Genomic DNA, 9,778 nt, shown 5'->3' with positions numbered 1-9,778 from the left:
ATCCTCGGTTGTTGCGTCGTCCTTATCGGCAAAGGCCGCGCGCGACATGCTAGATGTATTTTCATTGGAAAATGTGGCTCTTTAGGTGGGCTGGCCAGTAAGGCTGAGGACTAGCGGGACATTCCAGTCTCCCTGTATGATGCTCCCCTGAGTGAGCTAGCTGTGGCTTCCTCATATATAACATTGAGATCTTGGTACATGTGTATTTTTTTTAAACTTGTTGGGGCCATATCCTGCAAACCGAGGTTGAATCTATAGTTTCTTTTCTTTTCTTTTTTAATTCCAAGATTCATTCATTTATTATGTATATAGTGTTCTGCCTGCATGTGTGCCTGCACACCAAAACAGGTCATCAGATCTCATTATAGATGGTTAGGAGCCATCGTGTGTTTGCTGGGAATTGAACTCAGGGTTTCTGGATAAGCAACCATGTTTTTTTTTTTTTTTTTCAACCAGTGCTCTTAACCTCTGCTTCACCTACGTCAGATTCTGTTCATCAAAGGTGAGCCACAGGCCAGCCTAGATTCAGGATGTGAATACCAGGAGCCAGCCACCAGGGAACACAGTTAGAGAGCAGCTGCCACAACGCAGCCCTCTGAACTCTCTTCCGGGGCCTGTGGGTTATCAGGCATTTTTAATTGTTTGAAACATGTGAGATACAGAAGTGACCAAGAAGCACGAAAACCCAACTTGTTATGAATCCTACATTCTAGGTGTAGAAACCAGAATTTGAAAAGTGCGAGCTGCCCTCTGAGTTCACATACTCTGCATCCTCAGATGTAACTAATTGCAGGTCAAATTGTAGATAGGCCTACCATGCCATGTCTACACTAAACACGCACAGGGTCTTTCCCCTCTTGTATGACAACTATTTACACAGCATTTTCGTGGCATTCGGGATTATAAATGACTAGAGATTAAATGCTGATTTTATACCAGTTTTTATTAAGAAGCCTCCACTGGCTTTTGATCTTAGCCATAGTCCACAGAGGATGCTGAGGGACCTCTGTATCTGAGTGGTACCATCTCTCTCTCTCTCTCTCTCTCTCTCTCTCTCTCTCTCTCTCTGTCATTTAATTTTTATTATGCATACAGTATTCTGCCTGCATGTGTGCCTACCCACCAGAAGAGGGCACCAGATCTCATTATAGATGTTATGAACCACCTTGTGGTTGCTGGGAATTGAAACAGGACCTCTGGAAGAGCAACCAGTGCTCTTAACCTCTGAGCCATCTCTCCAGCCCCTGGCATCATTTCTCAATCCACAAGAGATACAAAGGCAATGAAACAGAAGAGAGGCGACGGGGAGGGAGACCTGTTGACGTAAGATGATCAGGGAAGCAGGGTCAAGAGGTGACAGCTCATGAAGGACAAGAAGGATTAGAAGCCATAAAAGATCTGGGCACAAAGCTAGCCAGCAGGATCAAGGAGACAGGCAAAGACTCAGACTGGTTGCTGAGCTTGGCACATTCTAAGAATAGCAAAAAGGATGCTGCTCCCTAGTCTGCGTGCTGTAGGGAGGGAGACAGCTGTTGTCTCATATTGGTAATGGGTTTTCTGTCTACTTTTGTTTTTCCATCAGCAATCTCCCTCAAGAATGGAATGGCAGCTGGGCCTGGTGCCTCACGCCTGTAATCCCAGCACTCTGGGAGGCAGAAGCAGGTGGCTCTCTGTGAGTTCAAGGCCAGACTGGTCTACAAAGTAAACCCAGGACAGCCAAGGCTACACAGAGAAACCCTGTCTTGGGGCAGGGGGAGGAATGGAATAGCCTCCCAAACAATGACCCTATCTGTTGTATTCACTACTGTATACAAAAAGTCTCTGCTTCATGTTAGATGTTGTCAAGTGAACGAGTCATTGAGAAGCCATTTTTATCTACCTATGCCCAACCATACTCCCATAGAGTTCTCACTGACTAAGATATTTATTTCAGCACTGTTTTGTTTTGTTTTTTTTTCTTCCCTCTTCACGGTGGGGAAAGGAGTAGATGAAAAAGAAATATATAATAGAGACTTTCCCCTTACAACTAAAAAAGAAAACCATCAACTCATGCTATGTTGCTACTGGGGTGCAAGTGTTCTAAACAGAACAGGAGACTCCCAGACGATCTAGCACACTGTTTTTAACACCCAGGACCAAAGCAGAGTTGCAGAGCCTAGAAACACGCACAGTCTCTTCCTTGTTTTGGGATGGTGCTATCAGTCATCATAAGAGCCTTTCTCTTCCCTCCACCATCTTCTGGCAGGTTTTGAGTCTCTCCTCGACAGTATGGTCTCCCATTGTCCTTGCCACATTGTCCTGAAGCAGCTAACGCTTAGTTATCATTAGAGTGTCTGCCTATCTCTCGCCTTGTTACTTCTACCGTACACTTTTTAATTGCTTGTTCTGGCTTTATTCCTTCTGTTTTTATACCTTCCTCTTCCTTTCTGATAAATGCTATTGGTGTTTTCTCGTCTTGAAGTTCTTTCGTCTGTGCACTTCTATTCATCTTGAAATAGTCAATCACAAGAATTAAGTTAGCCCAGAAGAGCAGTGCAAGAAGGGAGACAGGAGAATGGTTGAGAAAAATATAAACTCTTTGTTCTTTTTGTCAGTTAGCTACAAATTTACTTGTGTTTTGGTTCAGTCTTAAGAATAGAGCCTCCGATTGAGGCAAATTGTGTCCCTCTCCCCTTTATTCCCTCTCTGTTCCTTCCTTTCTTTTTCCCTTCTTCCAACATTTTTTTTGGGGGGGTGGGGTGGGAGAGCTTTCATTTTATGGTCCAGGTTATATTCTGTAGCATGCTTGCTGTAACTGAATTTATAATTTTGTGGGAGATCACATCCACAGACAGATATCTACTGAGCATGCATACATAAACTGTTCTGTTTCATAACTAGATCCTTGGTACTAAGGACTGTCATGGTGTCAAAGAATGGGAGAGCGAAGGGGCTGGCCATCCATCCCCGTTCTCCTTTCTTGGGTCACAGAGAAGCCGCCCCTCCCCCACATCTGCATAGTGTTTTAGAACTGGCCTGGAAGTCGGGAGAACTGGGCTTCCGTCCAAGCCCTGTGCTTTGTGTTGGAATGTGAATCTATTAAGGGAGCACAGAATGGGAGCGCCCGAGCTGCACTAAGGGCAAGGCCAGTTAGAGCCACAGCGCTTCTCTCCGCTTCCACACAGCCTAAGCAGTGGGGAGTGGGAGATGACATAAGATTTTTTTGTGAACCTACTGCAAAACAACTGAGGTTTCCCGAGGACAGTAATTACAATGCATTCATGTGAGAAGACGGGCCTTCATCTTCTACCCACAGGGCTGTGTGCTTTGATTAGCTTCTGCTTTTAAAGAAACACTCCAGATGGAATCAGAGGATTTCTCTGTGTGTTAAGCTCGTAGACTAATTAAAATCAGAATTTAAATTTATTTTATTATTATTATTTTTTTTTTTTGCCGTAACCAAACAAATTAGCTAAGAATTAATCTTATTCCATACCAGCTGATGGGTAATAGTCTGTCTACCAAAACATGCATCCCGAGGAGAGTTGCTGGAATGCTTATTGTTATAAAACTCAAGAGTATAAAAGGAGATCACACAAAGCCAGCCCTGATGAGAGCTGCTGGGTATCGTCTTGGCTGCTCTCTCCTCCCCAGATGTTGCTACAGTGTTTATTATTTTTGCCCTTGGATGTTCAGGGGATTGTCTGTGGTGTCCTTTCTCCTGTTGGAGGTAGGAGTTTTACATGCTTGAACTCCAGCAGGAACAGATTTGTCCTGGCAGTCTGAACCCCAACCAGAGGTGGAATAAGGGCAAGGGCGTGGTAGACCAAGAGTCAGGCTGACATAAGGCTCTTTACAGGAATTCTACGGCCTCACATGGATGACTCACCTTCTCTAAATCTCACTTTCCTCATTTGCTGGGGGAATGGGACTAGCAGCAGCATTTAAGGATCATTGTGTTGTGAACAGTATGCCAGACACATAGCAAGCACTTGGTGGCTCTGAACTATTAACTATTGTCAACCAAAGAGACGATCTTAACAGATTGGGCATGCGGCTGTCCCTTACTCCGCCAGCCCTCAGTACTTAGCCAACCCACAGTAGGTAAAGTGTTAATGTCACATTCTGGAGAAACTAATACTACATAAACGGTGACCTATGTCTTCCTCTCAGAGTTCAGCCTTATTCACACTGACTTATTCATGTCAGAAGTTAAGGCTATGTCCTTTGGTTAGAGGCAAGGACGTATTTAACTTGCTAAATCTTAGCCCTAATTGCTCAAGTCTTCTTGCTTCACCTCCAACCCAGACAAGATATCCCAGATAGGATATCTTTCTTAACACAAAAGCTTTAGATCACCTAGTACAAGAGTTATTTAAATTAGGAGTTAATCGGTACTAACTCTTACAGAATTTTTTTGTTTTTGTTTTTGGTAGATCTGCTTTGCTAGGGACAATCCTGATTTGGTCCTGTTCATTTCCTAAAGAATGACTCTGTAAAATGAAGTGGTGGATGGGGCAGCATCTTATAATGTAGTCCAGGATGGACTCGAACCCAGGAATTTCTTGCTCCAGTCTTCCAAGTGCTCAGATTGCAGATGTATGTTAACACCCCCACTTGTAACCTGCAGTGTCCACCACACCAACTGCTTCAAGTGGGCATCCAATTAACCAGTCTGCGTTGCTGGCCAGGTGCTGCTCTCTGTCAGTCGCTGCATTTCCAACATCTAGTCAATGACTTGAAAGTTTCCATTAAGGCTAGGTAAAATCAAATGTATGCAGTTATTACAATTGCTGATTGACAGCCCAAGCTCACACTCCACCGAGAGGAAGCCAGGGCATGTCCTTAAGTACAAAGCTGGCTGCTCATGATTCAATCAAAAGTTTGGGTCTGACTAATTCAGTCTTGTTATTTGTCTTGACTTTACTAAACACAGAACAAGTAAGTTTTGTTGCTCAATGAGGCCCTCTGTGTGGAATTGAAAACAATCTGGCTTCCTTCAGATGTTTCCTGAGATGTTTTGCTCTAGGGAGAAAGAACTTGAAGGCTGCTTCTCCTAAGCTCCAGGCTCCGCCTTCCGGTTTAATCTCTCAGGGCATTCGTTTCTTAGAGCCTTGGCTATCTAATGACTACTAAATGTCTCTTATAAGCTCTGCCGTGAGAAAACTACAGCATGTGCCAGAAAACACAGCAAGATCAGCTCGACATCCTTTACTTCGTCTTTATCATTTTCCATTTTTGTCATTTTTATCTATTTCAAAGGATGAATAGTGGACTTGGCCTAAGAAGCAGGTAGGGAACTCTTAGGAGTTCTGCCTAGCCTTTAATGGCTGAGCCATCTCTCCAGGCCCTGAAAATGTTCTAAACGTTAATCTTAGTGGCCAATTACCGTTTGTATAGATTGAACAAATTCATTGAATATTTCTTTTTCTTTTTTCTGTTTCGAAAACATTTACTTATTATTTATTCAGTGTTCTGCCTACCCACCAGAAGAGGGCACCAGACCTCACTATAGATGGTTATGAGCCACCATGTGATGTGCTTGCTGAGGATCAGACTCAGGACGCTTGGAAGAATAGCCAGTGCTCTTAACCTCTGAGCTGTCTCTCCAGCTTCTCATCAAACGTTTCAATATATGTAGGTTTGGTTTCAATTCTTTTTTAAAAAGCTCCAACTGTCTTTGGTCAAAGTGGTTTTAAGAACGTAAGTATGGTTAGTGAAATAACAGATGAATTAAACAACAACAAAAAGTTTTTAATCTCTTTGTGTCTCTTTTCTGTGGATAAGTGTCTTGTTATCTCTGCTTCACTTACTATTTGACGGTGAAAGTTCAGTGATGACCAAGGAGTTCCTGAATGGGCCTTTCTTCGTTGTTCTTTCTCCCGTCTTCTGTTAGCACATTACACTGCAAAGTGTATGGCTCTTTGCCATGGAAACCTAGGAAATACCTGCTGAAAATGTCCCAGGTCACATAAGTCCTGTTTTATTAACAATGCGGATGCTTATTTTTGACCCCTAGTTGGGTATGCAGGTATTTCAAAGGTTATATGAGGGGTAGAATCAAAGGGCTCAATAAAAAGCTAGTAGGATTTGTAACATACAACATGGTACATGCAGATTCTAACCTTTAGTTGTAGCAAAGAACTTACATCAAAGATTCTTTATTTTACTTTCTGTCTGTCCGCAGAAGGCCCTTTGACGATGGGTAGCCAGTTGTGATCTGGTTTACTAGATGTGGGTAGTTCAGGGACTGAGATTTTACACACTCAGAGAAAAAGAAAACGAGGCAGTGAGAGTGAAGTTAACGGAGCGCATCTGATCCAAGTGGGGGGCATCTCATTGCACCAATTAGAAACAACACTTTGTCAGAGTGCCAGGGCTAGGCTGGGCTACTTTTCTCTGAGTTGTTGGGGGATAGGCAATGTTTATTTTTTTTTTTTCCCAAGTCAAAGTTTCTCTGTGTAGCCCTGGCTGTCCTGGAACTCACTCCATAAACCAGGCTGGCCTTGAACTCAAAGAGGTCCACCTGCCTCTGTCTCCCTCTCAGGTGCTGGGATTAAAGGCGTGTGGCATCACTCCCAGCTATGTTTTTAGAAATGGTGTCAACTTTTTTTTGTTTGTTTTAATTAGAAGATTTAGTTTAAGGCAAAAAGTGTCAATCATCTTGAAGATGAGAGAGTCAGTGTATTATTCTCAGAAAAATTATTTATGTATGTTGTATTTGTGGCAAATGCACTTTCAAAAGAAGGGATGCTTTCAAGGCTCTCTTGGCCTCCTGGGGATATAATTCACATGGTACAACATTCACCCCTTTAAAATGTGCCCCTCGTGGCTGGAGAGATGTTTCAGCAGTCGAGAACACATGCTGTTCTTCCGGAAGACCCAAGTTCGTTTCCTAGCACTAAGTGGCTCACAGCTGCCCCAAACTGTAGCTTCAGGGAATCCAGCGTCCTCTTCTGAGCCCCAAGGGCACCCGCACACATGTGCCAGACCCTCACATGCACACAGAGGGATTGCACATTAAATATTAAAAAGTGGAGTGTACATTTCTATCATATCACTAAATAGATCCGTGCAAGTACCACCACTATCAAACTGCCGAGCACGCTCCCCCCTCCGTAAACAAAACAAAAAAAGCAGACTCTTCAAAACTCCAGAAACCCAAACTCTGTATCTATTGTCTCTTCCTCCATCCCCTAAAGACTGTGTGCTTTCTGTCTCTACAGACTGGCCTGTTTTGGACATTTTATTTAAGTGCAATCATGTAGCCTTTTGTAATTAGCCTTTTCCTCTGTTATATCGTTCAACTGTACTTCATTCTTTATTATGATCAAATAATATTTCGATAACATTGATATTCCCAATTTTACTTTTTCCTTAGCAGATTGTTATATGATAGATATTTGATCATTATCAATAATACTGTGGCGAATGTTTATCTGCCATTGGTGGCTTTGTCATTAGCACAAGTTTCCTTCCAGCTTTGCTGAGGAGATATAAGTGACAAGTACCTATAGACAGGTTTTCCTGTGGATTTGCTAAGGGGAATCATAATTCTATGTTCTACTTTTTGAAGAACTCGCCAACTTGTTTCTTTCAAAGGGGTTGTATGGCTTTACATTCTCAACAGCAATGCAGGGGGACCCCAACTCCTTTACCTACTCAATCCCACTTGTTAGTGCCAGCTTTTCATTTATAGCCATGTCAGTGGGCTTGAAATGATACCATTATGGTTTTAGTTTTTCTTTCTTTCTTTCTTTTTTTTTTTTTTAAATCAATTAGCACAAGCACATTTATTTACTAACCAAAGGCATGATCCTAGGTAAATCAACACTTTGACATGGGTTTCATGTAAAGTGTTTGTGATAAAGATAATTGAACATGAAAAATAAAACCAAAGCAAAGGAGCTGTATGGATAGTTATGTCCTGCTCATGGAACTGATCTTATCCACTCTTGATGCTAACTCCTATCCAGGGTGGTGGTGAAATCTTTACTCCACTTTTTCATAGACCAGAGTACAGGTGACATTATTCATGACACAATCTGCCACCAACTTCCCATCCTTCAGTTTCCTTGTTATTGTGTTTTCCTCGCCATCCCCCTGCTGGTGCCGAACCAGGGCGCCATCTTTGAAGGTGCAGACCGTCTGAGTTTTTCTCCCATCAGCTGTAGTTTTATCAGACTTCTCTCCCGGGGCACAAGAAAACTGCGTCATCTTCAAAGTGCTCTCGGTTTTGATGGTGATATTGTTGCTGTCACAAGTAATGACGCAGTCTAGCTTGGCCATGGCACCCGTTTCCCTAAGAGCCCGTCCTACTCCTAACCCCTTCATGTATTCCTCAAAGCCTTGGCTTTCCGACAGGCGCTATTTCTCCTTGAGGTCCTCAATGCTGGCCATAGCGCGTAGGCAGGCGGGCGGGCGAGCATGAAGGCAGCGAGGAGATGTGGTGGCAGGGGCGCTCTCTAGTTTTTATCTCTTAATGGCAAATGATTTTTAGTACAATAGCCTACTTTATTGTCTGCTTATGTTTTGGTTGGTGAAAAATCTGTTTAAACCTTTTGCTCACTTTTAAAAAGACTTATTTTTATTACTTTATTTGTCTTTGTGTGTCTGGCACATGTGTGTGGGTTCCTGTGGAGGCCAGAAGAGGGCACCAAATTCCCAGGTCCTGGAGTGATAGGCAGTTATTGGTCACCTAGCATGGGTGCTAGGAACAGAACTCAGCTCTTCCAGAAAAACAGCATGGTGTTCCTAACCGCTGAGCCATCTCTCTGGCTCTTCACTTTGTTCGTTTCTTTTTCCCTCCCCCCCCTTCTTTTTGAGACAGAGTTTCTCAGTATAGTCCTGGTAGTACTGGAACTTGCTCTGTAGGCTAGGCTGAATTAATTAGTTCAAGGCTGACCTTGAACTCAGAGATCTGCCTGCTTCTATTTCTGTTTCCCAAGAGTTGGGATCAAAGGTGTGCACCACCATGCCTGACTCACTGTGTTCATTTTTAAGTGTGCTGTCTTTTCACTGTTAAGTAGTAAAAATTCTTAATACTAGACCATTATCCGATACATGCTTTATAAATATTTTTTTCCATTCTGTGTGTTTTCTCTCACTTTCATGGTGGTGTATTGCATTAATTTATTATTGCTTCACTAATACTTTTGAATCTCTATAGCAGACTTTAATTACCCTCTTCCTTTAGAAGGGCTACATAATTTAGACCTGTTCTGCTACTTCATGAAAGAGGGAATTAAAGATGGTTTAGGGTCTGGCTCTTAGTCTTTTCATGCCTACTTCCTGGCTTCCTGTCTGGAAGATGGAATGTCAGTAGCTTCCATTTCGTAAAGTTACTGTGATGTTTGGATTGGCTCTTGGGAAAGGGTTGAGAGGAAGGCATCGGCACACAGGAGGCTGCTCAGAAATGCTAGGTTGCTGTCATTCTCATCAAGAGACATTGGAACTGACTCTCGTAAGGTATCACCCAGCAGGGAAGTTGTTACTCTGTCTCTCGGTGCATTCTGATTGGCTGCTGAAACTCCATGGTTACCTACCAGGAAATTTGACAGGCATATAGCAATTGTGATTTTATTTCCTTTGATCTCAATGATAAACAACTCTTTGAAGTCTAAAAAATCATAGATTAAGAACAAACTGTCTTGTTGGCATAAATGAACACTTTGTCATGACATGGTCTTGGTCTTATTAATTAGTGGCTATTTATGTAATTACATACAAAATAATAGACAAAACTCCCTCTTTATCACTTAGATGTGGGGCTGTAGGAAAGGTCACTTGATATGCAGTT

The 9,778-nt window shown here is 42.6% G+C and overlaps 1 protein-coding gene and 1 pseudogene across 1 annotated transcript in view; both read right to left on the bottom strand.

Moving 5' to 3' along the window:
- Gramd2b (GRAM domain containing 2B) overlaps positions 1 to 9,778 on the bottom strand; it is a 94,992-nt gene that overhangs the window by 69,767 nt on the left and 15,447 nt on the right. The window lies entirely within an intron of this gene.
- LOC129687936 (fatty acid-binding protein 5-like) lies at positions 7,972 to 8,379 on the bottom strand (annotated as a pseudogene).

This window comes from Psammomys obesus, unplaced genomic scaffold (genome assembly GCF_907164565.1).
Source record: "Psammomys obesus unplaced genomic scaffold, mPsaObe1.curated_primary_1811, whole genome shotgun sequence".
Classification (NCBI taxonomy): domain Eukaryota; kingdom Metazoa; phylum Chordata; class Mammalia; order Rodentia; family Muridae; genus Psammomys; species Psammomys obesus.
Note: the sequence above shows the minus strand (reverse complement) of the source record. Positions and strands in the feature narration are given on the sequence as shown.